The 20,778-nt window shown below is 42.0% G+C and overlaps 1 pseudogene; it reads right to left on the reverse strand.

Moving 5' to 3' along the window:
- Window positions 1-2,746: 2,746 nt before the first annotated feature.
- On the reverse strand, window positions 2,747-3,377 carry LOC132533721 (protein SET-like; annotated as a pseudogene).
- Between the last annotated feature and the right edge of the window lie 17,401 nt (window positions 3,378-20,778).

Below are 20,778 nucleotides of genomic sequence, written 5' to 3' on the forward strand. Positions count from 1 at the left end.
TTTTTAAAAAAGGCCGTTGTGCACCTGAGAGGTGATGTTGGACTCTCATGCAAGAAGTTTTGAGTTCAAACCTTGGCATCTCATGCCAGAGTGATGCTCTGGTTCTCTCTCTGTCTCCGTCTCCTCCTCCATAACCTCTGTCTTACTAATAAATAAATAATTTTGGTTTTCAGAAAAAGTACAGAAATGGAGTTCATTTCCATTTAACATCCTCCAAGAATAATGCTTCTTTTAAAGTAATGATATGAAATCATGAGTATATGTTATGTGTGAGCATGTGTATTCATAGCCTCTGGTATACTGTCAGGATCTGTTGAACAACTTATACATTTTTTTCATTTATTTTTTTAAGGGAAGATACCAGTATTTTAGGAACTTTTATGCAAGGAGAGTCAGTAATACAGTGTCTGCTTTTTTTTTCTTTCTTTTGCTTTATTTTAGTTTTCTTATATTTTATAGGACAGAGAGAAATTCTGAGGGGGGAAGAAAGACACCTGCTAATATTACTGCCTTACTACTCCTGAAGCTTCCCCCCTCCTCCACCCCCTGCAGTTGGGGGCTGAGATCTTGAACCTGGGTCCTTGTGCATGGTCATGTGTAATCCAAGTGTGCCAACACCCTGCTGTTGATGTGTACATTTTTTTAAAGATTTTTAAAAACATTTATTCATTTTCCCTTTTTGTTGCCCTTGTTGTTTTTATTGTTGTAGTTATTATTGTTGTTGTTATTGGTGTCATCGTTTGGATAGAACAGAGAGAAATGGAGAGAGGAGTGGGAGACAGAAAGAGGGAGAGAAGTTAGACACCTGCAGACCTGCTTCACCGCTTGTGAAGCGACTCCCCTGCAGGTGGGGAGCCGGGGGCTTGAACCTGGATCCTTATACCAGTCCTTGTGCTGTGCGCCATGTACACTTAACCCGCTGCACTACCCCTGACTCCCAATGTGTACATTTCTTAACCTGCACTGAAAGTGTTACTTGTCATGGGCCAAGAAGCTCTGTTGATAGATATGCAGTTGGTAGCAGGTTCTGAATCTATTGTGACTTTCAGTTTGACTGAGAAGATTATTTGTAACACTTGGATTCAGAAAAGGAATTTTATGATGATTTTCTTTTCCAGTTAACAGTAGTTAAACTCTGGTAAAGCTCATTGTCTATGATACTCCCACAGCTCAAAGTTTGATGAAATTGCATTTTTATTTTTACATCTGCACTCACTTCTTTACTATTTCATATCTTTATTTGTTGGATAGAGACAGAAATTGAGAGGGAAGGGGGAGTTAGAGAAGAGAGGAAAGGAACATCTTCAGCACTAACATCTGCAGCAGTAGCATCAGCAGCACTGCTTCATCACTCATGATGCTTCCCTCCCTGCAGCAGCTAGGGATCAGAGGCTTGAACCCAGGTCCTTCTGCACTGTCATATGCACTTGACTGGTGTGTCACCACCTAGTTCCTGAATTACATTTTCAGACTGAAAATAGACTGGAATAGTCAGACTGGAATAGTCTGGGAATGATGATTCAAAACTAGGATGAGGGCCAGGCGCTAGACACCGAGTTAAGCGCACATAGTCTGAAGCACAAGGACCTGCACAATGATCCCAGTTCAGTTCCCTGCAAGGGGGGGGGGGTCATTTTGCAAGCCATGAACCAGGTCTGCAGATGTCTGTTTTTCTCTCCTCCTCTCTAACTTCCCCTCCTCTCAATCTTTCTCTGTCCTGTCTAACAGCAGTCATAACAAGAATTACAGCAGCAACAATGGACAAAAGATGGCCACCAGGAGCAGTCAATTTGTAGTGTCAGCACTGAGCCCCAGCTATAACCCTGGAGGCAAAAATAAAAACAAGCAAACAAAAACTGGGAAGGTGTCTGCTTTGCTATATGATCCTCTCAGATTCAAGATCTGAGAGAAAGGAGGAAAACAGCTAGAATTCTATGCACTACTACACAGGGGCCTAACAGCCCCCAGACTCTAGCAGAGCTGAGGGAGCAGAAAGTTGGTCTTTGTTCCCACAGAGCATGGTGGTATTGATTCCAAAAGTTTTTGTTGAAAAAGGATAGGGGAGTAGTACCACTGTTGTCCTATGGTTTTATCAGTGTTTGCTTTTATAAAAAAAAAAATTCAAAAAAAAAAAAAAACCACAAAGCTGTCTGTCTTTCTGCTAACTGCAGAAAGATACAGGTTTTCTTAAAAATATTTTAAATGGAAAAAATGTTACTTTGGAAGAGAAAAGTATAATCTATTCAACTTATTCTTCTCAAGGTACCCCCCCAAATAAGCTGATAACCATTGTACAAAGGAGAGAGGAGACCTCAAAGACAGGGTGACTGCACACAGAGGGAGGGAAAATGGGGGAAAAAAGACTGCAACTTGCTCCTAGGGACAGGAGAAAATTAAAAAAGGCTGGAATTCATCAGTGTTTCATTAGTCATATCCTTCATCTTCCTCTCTTTCCTCTCCCTCATTATCATCTTCTCCTTCATCCTCATCTCCTTCTTCATCTTCTTTTTTTAAAAAAAATATTATCTATTTATTGATTGGATAGAGACAGTCAGAAATCAAGAGGGAAGGGAGGGATAGAGAGGGTGAGAGACAGAGAGACAACTGCAGTACTACTTCACCACTTGAGAAACTTTCCCCCCTGCAGGTGGGGACTGGGGGCTTGAACCCATGTCCTTGCACATTGTAACATGTGAGCTCAACCATGTGCATCACCACCAGGCCCCCACTTCTTCATATCTTCTAATCCTTCTTCCTCTTCATCATCATCATCTTCCCCCTTACCTTATTCATCATCCATATCAGGATCCAAGTAGTACTGTAGTGTATTTGGCCAGATACCATCTTTAATGACCTCTCCTAACTCACCTGCGACTGCACCAAAATGGTCAGTAAACCAGGTGAAGAAGCTCTCTAGTTCCTCATGCTGTCTCTTTCTGTTGGTTTGATTTTGTGTTTGACTTGAACATTTGATCAAATCCTTTCCAGATTTCCATTTGATGTCAGTGGATCCTTCAAAAAGAAGGATCACCACTCTCATTCAGATAAAATTCTTTGGAGAGAACTTTATTTTCAAAGTAAGGGTTTTCAACAAAATAAAAGTCTATTCTGTTACCTGATTTACTATCTTCAAATTCTGTCAATTCAAATATTGTCAAGTAATGCAGTGCCTCTTCATCCTCTTCTCCAAGCAGTGTAGACACTTGTGGGTGGTTGACAAATGTTAATCCTAAATTTGGGATATTGACCATTAATTCCGATCTCTTCTGAAAAAATGGCTGGCAGAGTTTGTTATATTTCTGTTCTAACTTCAAAATCGTCACTCCCCAGAAAGCAGCTTGATAAAAAAGCAACAGGAAGCAATGGAATATATCCATGAAGTACAGAATGAAATAGACTTAATGAACAAGTCAGCTAGGAGGTTTCTAGAATTTTCTATCTCACCTTAACTCTAATCCTTGAGATTCTCAACTAAGACTCTTTGCTGACTCTCTACTACTTAAAAGAGTCAAAGTTCAGGTGTCTGCTGGGTAAGGAGGATGGCCTAGGTAGGTAAAAGTAATGCATCAAGTGAGCTGAATGTACCATGTTCCATTATATATATATCCTGAGTTGTAGTTTTAAACTGAGCTATGCGGCTTAATAGAAAATAGTAGGGTCCTCATGTCTGTGGCTCATGTGACTTTGTTTAAAGTATATGGAGAAATCCAATTTTTTTTTTTAAGTGCTAGAGATACCTAGAAGTTGTCAGACAACCTTTTGAGGACTGGTCCTTCGATTTAGAGATTTTCTTTGTTATCTTAAGTTGCTATTTGTGCAATCTTCTTTCATTCTCTCCTATCCCCCCTATTTCTCTCTCTCTCTCCCTCTCTCGCTATCTTTCCCCCTCTATGCCAAAGACTAAACCTGACACCTCAAAGCATCAGACACAAAAAAGAATTTTGCCTAACCACTTATGCTATTTCTCTGGTCCATTTTGCATTATATTAAGCACTTAGCACTGTTGGTGTAGAGTAAGAATGTGTTATACGTTCCTATCTTATTTTTCTCTCTTCAGTATATCTATATGGCCTCTAAAGCCTCAAAGGAAACGATTGAAAGTAAACCAACTCTCTCTCTTAATTCTGCAGTCAACTTTCTACCTAGACCTCCAGGTTAAAAACCCATCCCAGCCTCTGGAAATATTGCACCCGTAGCATTACTTATCACATTGGAGCTTAATAAGTCTGTCTTTACAAAAACAAGAACCAAAAGGTAACATGCTGGTCTTTGGGGGCGGCGCACACTTTACTAAATGTACTTTGAGTTGTATCTTGATTCAGGAATATTAGATATTTCCATTCATGCCTTCACATAGTGTCCCAGCGTTTGTGCTCCGTAGTGAGGACAGCAGAGATATCCAGGGCTCACAGTCTCTCAGCAGGGAGCTAGGGCTGCATGGTTATCAGCAGTTCCAAATACACTAGAAATTTCACTTACATTGTTTAGTAACTTTGCTTTAAATGTTAATTTCACAGGCAGTGTGTGTGTGTGTGTGTGTGTGTGTGTGTGTGTGTGTGTGTGTACTGACTGCATTTTCTATGCCTGAGACAGTGCTGTCCATAATGCTCAAAAGTCAAGTTGTAAGCAAGCATGCTGGGATTGAAGTCCAGGCTTATCAGACACATAGATCCCTAACCTCTGCAATGCAGATTGCAGAAAAGAACCACTGAGACAACTTCCATTGGCTGTATTTGCCTCTAAGATGATCATTACTCTAGATGTGTAATTGTGTAGTTGTTATTTTCTTATAGCATACTACATCCATATAGTTCATCAAAGAACACCAAAACAGAACTTCAGACCTCTGAGACTACAACTTGTAGGGATCATGAGAAAGCAGGACAGGAACTGGTCTCCCCAGACAAGCAAATGATGGGGTGTCTGCTACTCAACACAAATAGGGCTGGGAGAACAAGGGTTCTGAGTTGATGTAGACCCTGCACTTCAATCAGAATTGTGACCACTCCTGCAACCGGAAATCTCAGCCTATCAAACACACTGTGCTGATCGTTGTTCATACATCTTTTTATCAAACACAGTCCTGGAGTAATCCAGTCTTGGGAGAGCACAGGAAGAATTCTGAAGGTAAGAAAAACCCTTGGTGTCATTGTAGGAGCTGTGCTATGGGTGCATGCATCGTGCCAAGGCCAACAGCCTGCTGTACTGCTGAAACATAAAAAAAGGATCCAGAGACCAAGAGATTCTATGGAGATACCAGATAATGAAGACAAGGGCGCTGTGTTCAAGAACCAGGTAGTGTTATGCTTTGATTGAGAGGTGGTGCAGTGGGGGCAGCAGACAAGACAAGGTCACTGCAGATATCCTGTGCATGTCTGCCTGGCAATGTGCCAAATCATGCATTTCATGTAAGAATGAAGTTTGAGTCATGACCTTGTTTCCAGGAACATACTAAAGGCATGTTTGGTGCACTACATTTTGGAGCTGATGCTACTTTCTGATCTCCTCACAGATTATATAAATGCACTGGGGAGGGGTTTGGAGCATGAAGGAGGGTTTACTCTACTCTGTTGCATGAGTGCAGGGAAGAACATAGACAGTCACACATTTTCAGGTGCCGTTCTGCTTGGCTTGCTTGAGCCAGACCTTAGGTTTGAAAAAGAAAGGCCTTGACTGAAAAAACTCTTCTCAGCTAGGAAAAAAACAACAACAGAAAAGCCCATAATTTGCACTCCTATGAAACATAGCCTTTGTAGAGAGAAATATTAGTAGTCCACAAAAAGAACTACATTTCTAGCATGTGTTTTATTTACTTATTAATTTTTTATTTATATTATTTTTCCCTGTAATGTTGGCCTACAATCAGAAAAAAAAAAAAACAGTTCATGAAGAATGCAGCTAATAACCTTGGAGTCACAGATGCTATGAAGGCACATAGGAACCAGAAATGCCACTTTTTCTGTAAGAGTTGTTTCTGCCTCACTCTTGCATATAACCCTGTCTGGGAATGTTTGAACCCACCCACTGGAGGGCAGATTGAAGGGATGTCAGTGGGCTTTACAAGAGTGATACTTCGTCTCTGTGTGGGAGCTCATTCCATAGAATCTTGGGCCCCTTCCCACACCCCCAGAACTGAGGTCTCCACCTGACTAAGACCCTCAGGTGAGCTATAGGTGCAGAAGGTTCAAGAAACCTCTTTTCAGATGGTAGTGAACATGTCTGACCATCATTTTCATGTTTTTCGTCACTATGGCTTCTTTTTTTATTTGCCTAAATCATCCTATTTTCAAACCATTATCTAGTTAAACTGACAATTCTGGACATAATAGATAGTCCAGAGTATTGCCTTTGTTCAACATGCAGGACTTTGGGCCAGGGGTAGAGCTTAGTGGAAGACTCTGTGGTTGCATGCCTGTGGCCCTGGGGTTTGATTACACACACCACACACACACACACACACACACACACACACACCATAGGGAAAAAAAAAAAGAACTGTTGCTTCTGGTAAGATTTGCTCAGAGTCTCATTTGAGCACGTGAGTTCAACATGTGGCTGCTTCATTCGCACATTTAAACATTATTATTTTTTCTTTTAGATAGATAGAGAATGCAACCAGAGCACTGAGGCTTCCTTCAGTGTGGAGGGGCCGGGCCTGAAACCCAATTCTCCAATGACAAAGCAGCCACTGTATAAGCCAGATATTTTACTAGCCCATCAGTTGTTTTCTTGCTCAGCTCAAAGAAATGAACTGCCCCTCTTTCATCTTGGAATTCATACATCTTTGAAGACCAATCACTCTGTCATCTCTGCAAAAACAAGAGGACTATTCTGAGTTTGCTAAAACAAAGAGATGCCAATTGTGAACTGGCCAAGAAAAAGCAACAAAACCAGGAAGTCTTGGAGCAACTAGAACTGCTGCAACTCAAACAAGAGTGAGTTTTGGCGGATATGCAGGGAGACAACAGTGGGGAAGGTTCAGGCAGCACAACTAGTGCTTCAGCACATCTCAGTCAGCCAACTGGGGTCTCCACGCAGCCCTTCATCGCCACCATGCTTAGCGTCAGGACAGCCTTGGTGGCCAGGAACAGTTGTCAATCAGCATCATGTCCTTTAGCTTTGTGATCAGTGGTGTTAGTAGAGGAAGAAGGGGCCAGTCTGAAGCAGGAACCCCTCCCAGTGTAGTTTTATCAACAGTCTGTTGGGAGCCCAGGACCCAGGGTCAGGAGTGTGGGGTCCCAAACTGGAAGCAGGGGCCAGGCCATCACGGAAAGCCTTCCCTATACTCATACCTGCCATTCTTCTGCAGCTCACCCTGGGATGAATATATCTCTCATTTTCATTTCCTGAGGAAAGAGAGTATTTAGTTGCTCTTGGCCTGAGGCTGAGCATTTGGGTCAGGGAGCAGGTTAGGAGAACAGTGAAAGAAACTGCTGTGGGGAAGACTCCCCCAAATGGAGGTAGTTCCTTCCTCCATAAAGCTAGTCTCTCTCTCTCTGTCTTCCTCCCTTGCTCCCTCTTTCCTTCCCTCCCTTCATTCCTTCCATATTTACTACTATATTATGTGGGGCTTGGTGTCCTGATGCTCCACTATTTCGGGCAGTCCTTTCTTTGATAGAATGTATGAACTAGAGGGAAACAGAGAGCAGGAGAGGCACCTGCAAAACTGTTCTACTACTTGTCAAATATCTCCATTGCGCATGAGGACCTTGAACACAGGTCTTTGCAAATGGCAGATAGTGTACTCTTCTAGATGAGACACCACCAGGTCCCAAGTCCTGTCATCATCAAATGCAATGGAATCTGCCCACTATCACCAGTGCTATTCAACATAGTGTTGGAAATTCTTGTCATGGCAATCAGGCAGGAACAAAGAATTAAAGGCATACATATTTGTTGTATGCTTCTCATTGGTTTTGGTCTCCCCTACCCTGCCTCTGGAAGATTGTGGTTTAGCCCCTGCTAGTTTCTCGCCTCCCCTTCTCACTGCCCCCAACCCTACATATTTCCTGAGTTCCTGCCTCAGCCTCCAGAGGAGAACAATGCAGGACAGGTCTGTGTGGTGATTAGTTTAAGAGTCTCTCTCTGCCACTGGAGGAGAAAGACAAGGGAGCACATGTTTGCCCGCTCGTGAAAAAAGATTAAACTGCGTTCTCAGCTCAGCCGTGTGTCTCTGGTCGTCTCTGTTACCCACCCGTGAAGCTATCCCGGTTAAAACAACACATATTGGAAGAGAAGCAGTCAAACTCTCCCTATTTGCATAGGACATGAGAGTCTACATAGAAAAATCTAACCAGGGAGATGGGCACTAGTGAAGCAGGTTAAGCTCACATGGCGCAAAGCACAAGGACTGGCATACAGATCCTGTTTCAAGCCTGTGGCTCTACACCTGCAGGGGAGACTCTTCACAGGTGGTGAAGCAGGTCTGAAGGTGTCTATCTTTCTTCCCCCCTTTTGTCTTCCTTTCCTCTCTCCATTTCTCTCTGTCCTATCCAACAACAATGTCATCAATAACAACAACAATAATAACTACAACAATAAAACAACAAGGGCTACAAAGGGGAATAAATAAATATTAACAAAAATATTTAAAAAAAAGTAAAACCTAGGGAATCCAAAAAGAAGCTTTCAGAAGTCATCAGGCAATACAGTAAGGTGTCAGGCTACCAAATTAACATTCAAATGTCAGTGGCATTCCTCTTCGCAAACACTAAGTTAGAAGAAGTTGAAATCCAGAAGTCAACTCCTTTTACTATAGCAAAAACAAAAAATATCTAGGAATACACTTAACCAAAGAAGTAAAAGACTTGTATACTGAAAATTATGAGTCACTACTCAAGGATAATGAAAAAGACACAAAGATTTGGAAAGATATCTCATGTTCATGGGTTGGAAGAATTAGCATCATCAAAATGAATATACTACCGAGAGCCATATACAAATTTAATGCTCTCCCCATCAAGATCTCAACCACACTTTTGGGATTGATGTTACCCTGCATGCAGGGCAGGTCTGGAGGTAAAAGAAGATACATCAGTGGGATGGGTGGGGATATTTTAGGCAAAACAATCATTATGTAAATAGGCCATACTGTCAGCAATGCAGGATGGAGCAGGAGGGCTGGCTTAATGCCTGACAATGGGCTGCTTAAAAATATTTAATTCAAAAGACTTAAGAGAAAAAAATTCATCTAGGAAAAAAAACTACAGAATATTGTTGAATGGGTAGATAGTATTTTGTATTTATAAACTTACTGGATAGATATGGAAATTGAGAGAGGGGGAGACAGAGTGAGACACACATTGACTCACACATGCACCACTGGCTCACTGCTAGGGAAGCTTCCACCTCACAGGTAGAGATGGGTCTTGAACCTGGGTCTTGTGTGCTCATTTGCATACACTACTGCACTGAGATTTTAAAGGGGGTAAAAATATTCTTAAAAAAAGGTTAGACATACCACGTAATGCTTGATAAGATATTTCTTCCATATCTGTTTGCAAAATAAGAAAAGACAAGGATGTCCATTTAGTCTTCCTTAGTCATTATGGAATGAAGTGACTTGTAACTACATGTAGAAGGCCTCAGGGAGCCAGGCACACTTGTTTGAGTACACACATTACAGTGTGCAAGGAGCCAGGTTCAAGTCCCTGGTCCCTGCCTACAGTGGGAAGCTTCATGAGTGGTGGAGCAGAGCTGCAGGTGTCTCTCTATTCCCCTCTCAATTTGTACCTGTTCATTAGTAAATAAATAAATAGTAATATATGTAAAATTTAGAGAGACAGAGAGAGAGAGAGAGAGAGAGAAGGATGGTACATATGATAGCAATACCAGCCTTCCTCTGCTGGCTGTGGCTGGATCTAGAGACATAATTAGGATTATTATACCATAATGCCAGGATTGTGTGGGGAGGCCTCTCTCAGGCACAGATTTCCTGGCATGTCCACCCTGTTGCGCACCAGGAGTGGGTGCTTAGGAAAATGTGAATCGAGGCAGCCGGGGTAGGGCCTTACGGGATTCTCAGTGTCCGTTGCTAGTGACATGACATAAAATGACCCAGAGACTGTGTTTAGGAATGATCCGTTTATTGAACAGCAAAGCAGGGGTTTAAGGGATCATAGGAGGAAGTAACATGTATATTCCATATATGGTAGGAAGTCAAGTGGCCTGGAGGGGGTCAGGACTTCTCTAGTGAGTGATTTAAGGAACGAGGGAATTGTTAGAGGTTGAGAAAAGGTCAGGGTTTGATTAGTGACTATTGAGCAAGGGTTTATTTGGTTGGAGGAATGAGGAAATGGGTTATCAATAACCAGAAGACAGAGACGGGTCCTGAGGGCAGAGAGAAGATGGATCAGGTATGATCAAAGGAACGGAGTGGGTTGGGAGAGGGCCTGAAGTTACTGTTTGACAGAGAGCAGAACAATGATGTATGGGTCATATACGATCAAAGAGATGAACTTCCAGTAACCCCAGAGCTAACCATCTGGTTTGGAAATGAGCAAGTGGGCTGTGTGTCAGGGGCTACAGGGTCTTTGTGAAGCAGGGATACTGATGGGGGGGACAGATCCTGTTGGTTGTTTCCCTCCTTGCTTGGTCTCTAGTGGAGAGAGAGAGGCTAACAGGATGGTCGTGCCATCCAGGCACCCATCTTTCAATGGGAGGTCCCACACCAAGCTCAACCACAATCTCACAATTTCCCTACACCATAACAATGCAGTGCATAAAGTAGGTTTCTGGTTCTGTTGTAGTGCACTTTCATTCCCTCCCTCTCTTCTCTCCCCCTTCCTCCCCCTCACCCCTGTAATGCATCTCTGTGAAAGAAAACTTCTTGTGCTGAATTTAAAGCTAGTGGAATAATGTCTGTAAAATTTCTCATTTGACTTTGTTTAAACAGCTTATTTCTACCTTCAGAAAGGTCCTTAGTAAAAATTTTCACTTTTGAGTAATAAAAATTAAAGTGGAAATGCAAAGATTTTTATTTGTGAAGCACTTTCCCTCCTATCTTGCCTTATTTTTTAAAAGATTTTATTTATTTATTTATTTATTTATTTATTTATTTATGAGAAAGATACAAGAGAGAGAGAAATAACCAGACGTCACTCTGGTACATGTGCTGCCAAGGATTGAAATCAGGACCTCATGCTTGAGAGTCAAGTGCCTTAGCCACTGTGCCACCTCCTGGACCACTCTTGCCTTATTCTGAAAGCGTAAATCACTAGTAACAGAAGAGTGATTCCATATTACAAGATACTCACATGAACTACACTGCCTTGAATCTTTGCTAAGAATATTTTAATTTTTTAAATTTTTATTTTTTAAAGAAAGGATAAATTAACAAAGCCATAGGGTAGGAGGGGTACAACTCCACACAATTCCCACCACCCAATATCCATATCCCACCCCTTCCCCTGATAGCTTTCCCATTCTCTATCCCTCTGGGAGCATGGACCCAGGGTCATTGTGGGTTGCAGAAGTTGGAAGGTCTGGCTTCTGTAATTGCTTCCCAGCTGAACATGGGCGTTCACTGGTCCCAGTCTGCCTCTCTCTTTCCCTATTAGGGTGGGTTTCTGGGGAACCGGAGCTCCAGGACACATTGGTGGGGTCTTCAATCCAGGGAAGCCTGGCTGGCATCCTGCTGGGATCTGGAACCTGGTGTCTGAAAAGAGTGTTAACGTACAAAGCCAAACAAATTGTTGAGCTATCATGGACACAAAGGTTGGAATAGTGGAGAGGAAGTGTTAGGGAGGTACTCACTGTAAACTCTAGTGCACTTCTGCTTTCAGGTATATATTTTACACTAGTTTATGGATACATTTGAACATATGTTCTCTCTCACAGATACTGGTGTCTATCTAGGTTTTGGGACTTGCTAAGAACTTTTGCCAATCCAAAAGTTTCATCCTGGGGCACATTGGAGTCTCTTTTCAATCTTTGTTTGTGCCTTGGCTAATCTAACCCGAACTGGAGTGGCTATAGGTGAGTCTTGTGAGTTTTTTTCCATCTAAGAATAGGGGTAACTTCAAGTCATAATCAAGATTAAGAAGTATTGTTCAAAGTGAAACTATTTTCCCAATTTCTTTCTTTTATTTTTTTATTTTTACACCAGAGCACTGCTCAGCTCTGGCTTATGGTAGTGTGAGGGCTTGAACCTGGGACTTCAGAGCCTCAGGCATGAGAGTCTCTTCATTTAACCATTATGCTATCTACCTCACCCTTATTTCCCCATTCTCTAAAGACTAAGGGAAAACTTATTGATGTCTAAATGTGAAACTGGAAATGTTTAGTTTATTCTAGTACTATGTTGGTCATGGAAATGCTATTAATGAGCTGAAATTCCACCCAAGGGATCCAAATCTTCTCCTGTCAGTAAGTAAAGGTAAGAAAAGTAAAAGTACGTGTAGTCCTATTTATTTGGGTATGGTTTATTTATTTATTTTCTTTGTTTTATGAGAGCAAGAAGACTAGAGGACTGTAGCTTCTGTCCACAATTAAAAAATTTCTGTTGACTATAGGGGTGGTGTAGTGGGTAATGTGTTGGAGTCTTAAGTCTGAGGTTCTTCCTTCAATCCTAGTATTACCTGTGCCAGAGTGATGCTCTCTGGTTCTTCCTCTCTCTCTCTTTTATTTTAAATATTTTAATATTTATTTATTCCCTTTTGTTGTCCTTGTCTTATGTTGTAGTTATTGTTGTTATTGCTGCTGCTGTGGTTGGATAGGACAGAGATTAATGGAGAGAGATGGGGAAGACAGAGAGGGGGAGAGAAATATAGACATAGACACCTGCAGACTTGCTTCACCTCTTGTGAAGCAACTCCCCTGCAGGTGGAGAGATGGGAGGTCAAACAGGGATCCTTTTGTCAGTCCTTGGGCTTTGCACCACTTGCTTAACCTGCTGTACTACTGACCAACTCCCACTCTCTCTCTTTCTTTTCCCTCCTATCATAAATAAATAAGTACCTTTTTAAAATAAAGAAGAAACAAAGATTTAAAATATTTTTTTATTGTGTAGAGGCAGGGAGACACCTGAAGCCCTGCTTCATTACTTGTAAAGCAAACAGACAAACACCTCATCACAGACCCCTGAAAGCGTCAACCCGGCTTTTTTTTTTTTTTTATGATTGGGCCCTCCTCAATCGCTATCGAACAGGCCATGGCCGGTGCGCCGCTATGTTCCATCGCTGGGGAGCCAGAGACGACCCGAACTACCCCTGTGGCTACAGACAGACTATGAACCACATAGTCAATGACTGCCACCTCTCCAGATTCAAAGGTCTCGAAACTTTACATCAGGCTCAACCTGACGTTGTTGACTGGCTACGGAAGAAGGGCAAATGCTAGAAGAAGAACTTGTAAAGCTCTCCCTTTGCAGGTAGGGACCAGGGCCTTGAACCTGAGTCCTTTCGCACTATAGTGTGTGTGCCTAAGCAGCTGTGTCACTACCTGGCCTGAATTTTTTTTTTTCTGTTCTATTTTTCCTTGTTTATATGCAGGGCCTCACATATGGTCGGCATGTGTTTTTCCATTGACTCTTTGACCCTGTGATTTCCTTTTTTTTTCTTTCTTTCTTTTTTGTCATCAAGATTGCTGCTGGTGGTTATCAGTGACAATGTACCCCACCTTTTTCTTTTCTTTCTTTTTTTAAGATGTAGTTATTTACACATGGGTAGTTGAGAAGAGAGAGCTAGAGCATCATTCTTGCACATAACCTGATGCTCTTGAACTTTTGCACTTTTGGCACTGTGCCACCTTCTGGGCCATGGCTTTTCCTTAAAATCTATTTAATTTAATTAATTTTTTATTTTTTGTGGGGCTGGGAGACACCTTACCTTGTAGACAGCAGTGTACATCACCATGCTTGAGGATCAGAATTTAAGCCCCTGACCAGCACATGGGAACATCTGTTTGGGGGAGACTTCACAAGGGTCAAGAAATGCTGTGGTGTCTCTTCCCCTCTCCTCCCTAACCCATCCTCTTCTCTCTCTCTCTCTCTATCTCTATCTCTATCTGTCCATCTCTCTTTACCAGAAAACTGCTCAGCTCTTGTTTATGGTGGTGTGGGGGAATGAACCTGGGACTTGGAAGCATCAGGCAGCTTTGTTATCTGAACATTGTGGAGAGACAGGACCATAAAAGTGATGGCAAGGAATTAAAATACTTCCTGTATTTTCTCATGAGAAAGAATACATAAGAGCAGAGCAGAGATTTGTCATGTATGATGCCAGGAATTGAGTCTAGGGTGTCATGCAGGCACCTGGTATTTTGGGTTTAATATAGGAATCTTATACATCTACATGATCCCCTTCCTTTCAACCTTCTCCCCAAGATTTTACTGTTCTGTCAAGTGTACACATTATTATGAGCAGATCCAGGTTCACACCCATAGCTTCCACCCACACTAGGGAAGTTCCCCCTGCACCTCCCCCCTGAGCAGTATTCAGCTCTGGCTTGTGGTGCTGGGAATTAAACCTGAGATTCTGGTACCTCAGGAATGAACGTCTTTTTGCATAACCATTATGCCTTCTCCTCTCTTGATTTCTTTGTGCTGTCAAATTAAAATTTTCAACAATATTTAAAAGTTTCACTTATCTGTTTAAATTGTTATGATATACCAGAGCATTGTCCAGCTGTGACCTAAAGAAATCCCAGGAATTGAACCATCAGCCTCTGGGATTTCAGATGTATGGACTAGTGATCTAATGAACTGAGCTACCCCCTTTACTTTGTTATCATGCCTGTGGTTAGTATCTGGTGGCAAATATCAGTATAAACTTAAATCCATGAGTACCACCTCAGAAGATTTCTCCTCATTAGGGAAAGCCATTATAGCACTGAAGCTTCCTTCAGTACTATGGGGGCCAGGCTCAAACTGGGGACAAGTGCATGGCCAAGTAAGCATACTATGAAAGTAAGTTATTTCTGCCTGTCCTAAAATGTTTTTAGGACCTAGAGGTATATTTTTTTCTGTTCTTGAAAATTTGAGCTCATACCTGTAAATTTACATGAGTTATAAATATTTAAAGTTGCAGTACAATCCTATTTTTGTTCTTTATACAGCTGATGTCCAAGCTTTTTAAAACATATTTATTTTCCCTTTTGTTTCCCTTATTGTTTATTGTTATTATTATTATTATTGTCATTGTTGTTGGATAGAACAGAGATCAATCAAGAGAGGAGGTGTCAGGCCTTAAAGCCAGTCCTCCTTGCTCTGCTCCCTGCTCCCTTGTTGACACTATGTTCTATTTACATAATCATTGTGTTGCCTGAAAGATCCCCACCAATTTATACCCGCAGGGTATATTGCTAATTCAGTTAAAACCATTGCAGCAGTTGCTAAGGATGTTTCCATCTTCCCAGCATACTTTTTACTCTCCCCACCTCCTTTCCTAGCAATTTCCATTTCAGGCTTGCCACTTCTGTTTTGTACCCTATAAAGCTTGCTGCGCTTCTGGTTTCACTCTCTTTCTCTTCCAAGTTCTGACCAGGAGATGGGCTGGAGTGCATAGCGGGAGGTGGCTATTTTGCTAGCTCCATGTGGCCTAAACTCACTGTGCTCACTCCTGATTCTGGGATAACCGGATCAATAAGGAATTGTATGACCACACTGCCACGAGTTCCTCGTCTCTTTCTTTGGTGAAGCTAGCCCAGCAAGGAGGGGAAGGCAGAAAAGTGGAGAGAAAGATATACACCTGCATACCTGCTTCACCACTTATGAAGCGACTCCCCTGCAGGTGGTGGTTGGGGGCTGTGTACCATCATCTTTATGTGCTTTGCACCATGTGCACTTAACCCACTGCACTACTGCACGACCCCCTCTTTCCCTTTTTAGCCCCACCTCCCCTTTCAATTTCTCTGCATTCAATAATAAATAAATATAAGGTTGAAAAAGATTTATAAAATTATTTAATTGATTTCTTAATACAAGGTAGTGGTGGGGTGGAGAAATCCAGAGCATCCTATTGTTTCTGAGTGACATTTCAGTGTCTCAGCACTGATTAAGGTCAGAATACAAATAGTAGAGCTGTCTTCACAAACTCTTGAGTTCAGTTTAGCTACCACGTTGTCTTCATCATCATCATTTCCACGACCATGGAGCTTTCACTGCCTTTACCCTGTTCTGGAAGTTCACCATATACTCTTAGGCTTGCGCCTCATCTCCACTATGCACATGACATCAGCTTTGTTACCCCAGTGGTCTCAAACACCAGCCAGTGTGACATGTGAGGTGTTTCTCCAGATCCTCTGATGTGACATTTCTTTACACCATCAAAACGCATTGCTTCTAATCATACATTTCCTATGCACACTGCTGACTGTCCTCTGCAAACATCAGTTCTCACTCTTACTTCTTTGCCTCTTTGCTTTTATTCTTGTGCATGGTACTGGCAGTTAACTCACTCTCTGCCTACATCCTTACTGATTATGGCAGTGAAACAGCCACTACTTTCAGAGATGACTACAAGTCTCTTCATATTTTTTCTTTGCTGAGACTTTAAATAAAGTTGTAAGTATTCATAATAATCTTAAGATGACTAAACAGTTGCCCAGTGAAGTGAATTTCCTGGAGTTACAAATGCAATGAGCTTTTGGGTGGGGAAAGATGAAATAGTGAAGTAGCAGGGCGCATATTGAAGAACCATGCATTCTCAGACACAATTTGTAATTTTCTTTCTCCTATAAACCAACTGAAGTCTTTGGACACCAAGGGGCCTAGAACTGAAGGTGATTTTGTAGTGCAGCGGGTTAAGTGCATGAGGCACAAAGTTCAAGGACCCAGGTAAGGAACCCTGTTCGAGCCCCAGGCTCTCCACCTGCAGGGGAGTTGCTTCAAAGGTGGCGAAGCAGGTCTGCAGGTGTCTACCTTTCTCTGGCCCTTTCTGTCTTCCCCTCCTCTCTCCAGTACTCTCTGTCCTACCCGACAATGACAACAACAATAATAGTAACAACAAAGAATGATAAACAACAAGGGCAACAAAAGGAAAAAAATGGCCTCCAGGAGCAGTGGATTCATAGTGCAGGAATTGAGCCCCAGCAATAAACCTGGATGCAAAAAAAAAAAAAAAAAAGACAACAGAGAAAACAAAAATGAATGTCTTTTGCACCGAATAAGGGCAAGAGACTGGCATACATTAACAATGACTCTTTAGTCATCAGGCCACCCAATCAGTTGGGTCCTAGTCTGGGAGTCCTCATATTCCCAAACAGACATGATGGGCCTAGACCTCAAATAAATCCCTCTCTCCATTGTTACCGGTTATCTTTATCAGGAACAACACAATAGACCCCTTTTCAGGCCCCCATAAGACCTTGCCTTCAACATGGAACAACAATGGTAGAGAATGTTCCCAGTTCGTCTTTCTGGTTCTTTTTTCCAGCCATGACAACATCTCCCAAGACAATAACTTGGGCGTACCTGCATATCAGATGTCAGGCTCAGGAAAAAAAAAAAAAGCATGAGTACACTCATGGACACTTTCGAATATAACTAAAATAGACCTACTAACTATATACAAACTGGAAACACCCCAACTCTTCATCTGCACTATTTCAGCCTTTGGGTTCAGGACTAGTCAACAATTTGTTTGGCTTTATATGTTAGCTCTTCTTTCAGCCACCAGGTTCCAGATGCTACCACTATGCCAACCGGACTTCCTGGACAGACGACCCCACCAATACACACTGGAGCCCTGCTTCCCCAGAACCCCATCCCACTAGGGAAAGAGAAAGACCAATTGGGAGTATGGATTGACCTATCAATGCCCATGTTCGGTAGGGAAGCAATTACAGAAGCCAGACCTTCAACCTTCTGTACCACATAATGACCTTGGGTCCATACTCCCGGAGGGATAAAGAATAGGAAAGCTTTCAGGGAGGGGATGGGATATGGAGTTCTGGTGGTGAGAACTGTGCAAAGTTGTATCCCTCTTAGTATGTTTTTTGTCAGTGTTTTCTTTGTATAAATATAAGTTAAAAAATAAAAATAAATAATAAAGTCTTTTGCAGATCCACTATGCTGTCCCCCCAGCTGTGAATATGATTTTCCATGTCTAATCTTCCTAGTAATTCATCTATACATCTAACCACCCAGTAAAAGTAGCATATCATAATTTTGATTATTAGGAAAACTGCAATGACATCATAGGTACTTGTTATAATTATAATATTACACAACATGTGCTGTATAGTTATAAGCACTTATGTATAAATCATATTAGCAGTCCTGGGAAACAATCCTTTTTTAAAATTTATTTTTTATGTAAGAAAGGTTAAATTAACAAAACCATAGGGTAGGAGGGGTGCAACTCCACACAATTCCCACCACCCAATCTCCATAGCCCATCCCCTCCCCTAATAGCTTTCCCATTCTCTATCCCTCTGGGAGCATGGACCCAGGGTCATTGTGGGTTGCAGAAGGTGGAAGGTCTGGCTTCTGTAATTGCTTCCCCGCTGAGCATGGACATTCACTGGTCGGTGCATACTCCCAATCTGCCTCTCTCTTTCCCTAGTAGGGTGGGTCTCTGGGGAAGCTGAGCTCCAGGACACATTGGTGGGGTCTTCAGTCCAGGGAAGCCTGGCCGGCATCCTGATGGCATCTGGAACCTGGTGGCTGAAGAGAGTTAACATACAAAGTCAAACAAATTGTTGAGCAATCATGGACCCAAAGGTGGGAATAGTGGAGAGGAAGTGTTGGGGGGGGGGTAGTCACTGCAAACTCCAGTGTACTTCTGCTTTCAGGTATATATTTCCACTTGTTTATGGATACGTGTCAACATATGCTCTCTCTCACAGAACCTTGTGTATATCTAGGTTTGGGGACTTTGTCAGAAAGAGATCCACCTGGGATGGAATTAGAGAAAGCTATGAAAGGAAAGTTCTCACCTGAGTAATGAAGATGAAGGGTTGTCATTCCACACGTGAAGTCTCTGACACAGTCTGAGCTGAAGCATGTTGAAGTGGCAATTGTTGCCTTGATTAGGTTGCGATCGGCTGATGCAATATTATTTGATATGGATTGGGAGAGGCATGCAGGAAAGTGGGCCCTATCCTAAGGTTCCAGGACTGGGAGAAATATAGGCTGTATAGTGGAGATGTGAGGTTTCTGTTGTCTTAGGGTTCAAAAGACAATGGATAATTAAGGTTACCTTCACATTATTTTGTAATTGGGTTAACTTTGAAAAGTCCTTTTGTTAGGGTTTGCTGTATAGTATCCAGTATCTTGTAAATAGCTGTGCAACTGGTTGCCTCTGAACCACTTGGTCGAGGCTTTTGAGAGAGTCCGCATATCAAATACACAGCCTGTCTTAAAAAGACTCAGTCTGTGTTTTTAAAACTTTGAGACATACAATTATTTTCCCCTCTCATTAATTAACTAGTGATTTATGTGACTACACTTTACTAGGAGTGTACATAGACACCATTCCCACCACCAAAAGACTGTGTCCCATCCCACCCACCCACCCACCCCCACCCCCCACCGGCCCAGGAAGCTGCATGGCTACCCCTCACCACAGGGTTTTTACTTTGGTGCCCTACTTTCAATTTAGTCAGATCCTGCTTTTAGTTTCCCTTTCAGCTCTTCACAGAATGGGAGAAGATCTTCACATGCCATATATCAGACAAGAAACTAATTACCAAAATATATAAAGAGCTCAGCAAACTTAGCACCAAAAAAGCAAATGACCCCACCCAAAAATGGGCAGAGCATATGAACAAAACATTCACCTCAGAGGAGATCCAAAAGGTTAACAAGCATATGAAAAACTGCTCTAGGTCACTGATTGTCAGAGAAATGCAAATTAAGACAACACTGAGATACCACCTCACGCCTGTAAGAATGGCATACATCAAAAAGGACAGCAGCAACAAATGCTGGAGAGGTTGTGGGGACAGAGGAACCCTTTTACATTGCTGGTGGTAATGTAAATTGGTCCAACCTCTGTGGAGAGTAGTCTGGAAAACACTCACAAGGCTAGACATGGACCTATCATTTGATCCAGTAATTCCTCTCCTGGGGTTATACCCCAAAGACACCATAACACCCAACCAAAAAAAGGTGTGTATTCCTATGTTCATAGCAGCACAATTCATAATAGCTAAAACCTGGAAGCAACCCAGGTGCCCAACAACAGATGAGTGGCTGAGAAAGCTGTGTTATATATATACACAATGGAATACTATGCAACTATCAAGAACAATGAACCCACCTTCTCTGACCCATCTTGGACAGAGCGAGAAGGAATTATGTTAAGTGAGCTAAGTCAGAAAGATAAAGATGAGTATGGGATGATCCCATTCATCAACAGAAGTTGAGTAAGAAGATCTGAAAGGAAAACTAAAAGCAGGACCTGACCAAATTGTAAGTAGGGCACCAAAGTAAAAACCCTGTGCTGAGGGGTAGACATGCAGCTTCCTGGGACAGTGGGGAGTGGCAGTGGGTGGGAGGGATGGGGCACAATCTTTTGGTGGTGGGAATGGTGTTTAGGTACACTCCTAGTAAAATGTAGTCATATAAATCACTAGTTAATATGAGAGGGGGAAATTAATTGTATGTCTTGAAGTTTTTTAAAACACAGACTGAATCTCTTTAATATATAGGCTGTGTATTTGATATGCAGACTCTCTCAAAAGCCTAGACCAAGTAGATCAGAAGCAACCAATAGCACAGCTGTATACAAGATACTGGGTACTGTACAGCAAACCCTTACAAAAGGACTTTTCAAAGTTAATCCAATTACCAAATAATGTGATGATAACATTAACTATCCATTGTCTTTTTGAACC

This window comes from Erinaceus europaeus, chromosome 17 (genome assembly GCF_950295315.1).
Source record: "Erinaceus europaeus chromosome 17, mEriEur2.1, whole genome shotgun sequence".
Taxonomy (NCBI): domain Eukaryota; kingdom Metazoa; phylum Chordata; class Mammalia; order Eulipotyphla; family Erinaceidae; genus Erinaceus; species Erinaceus europaeus.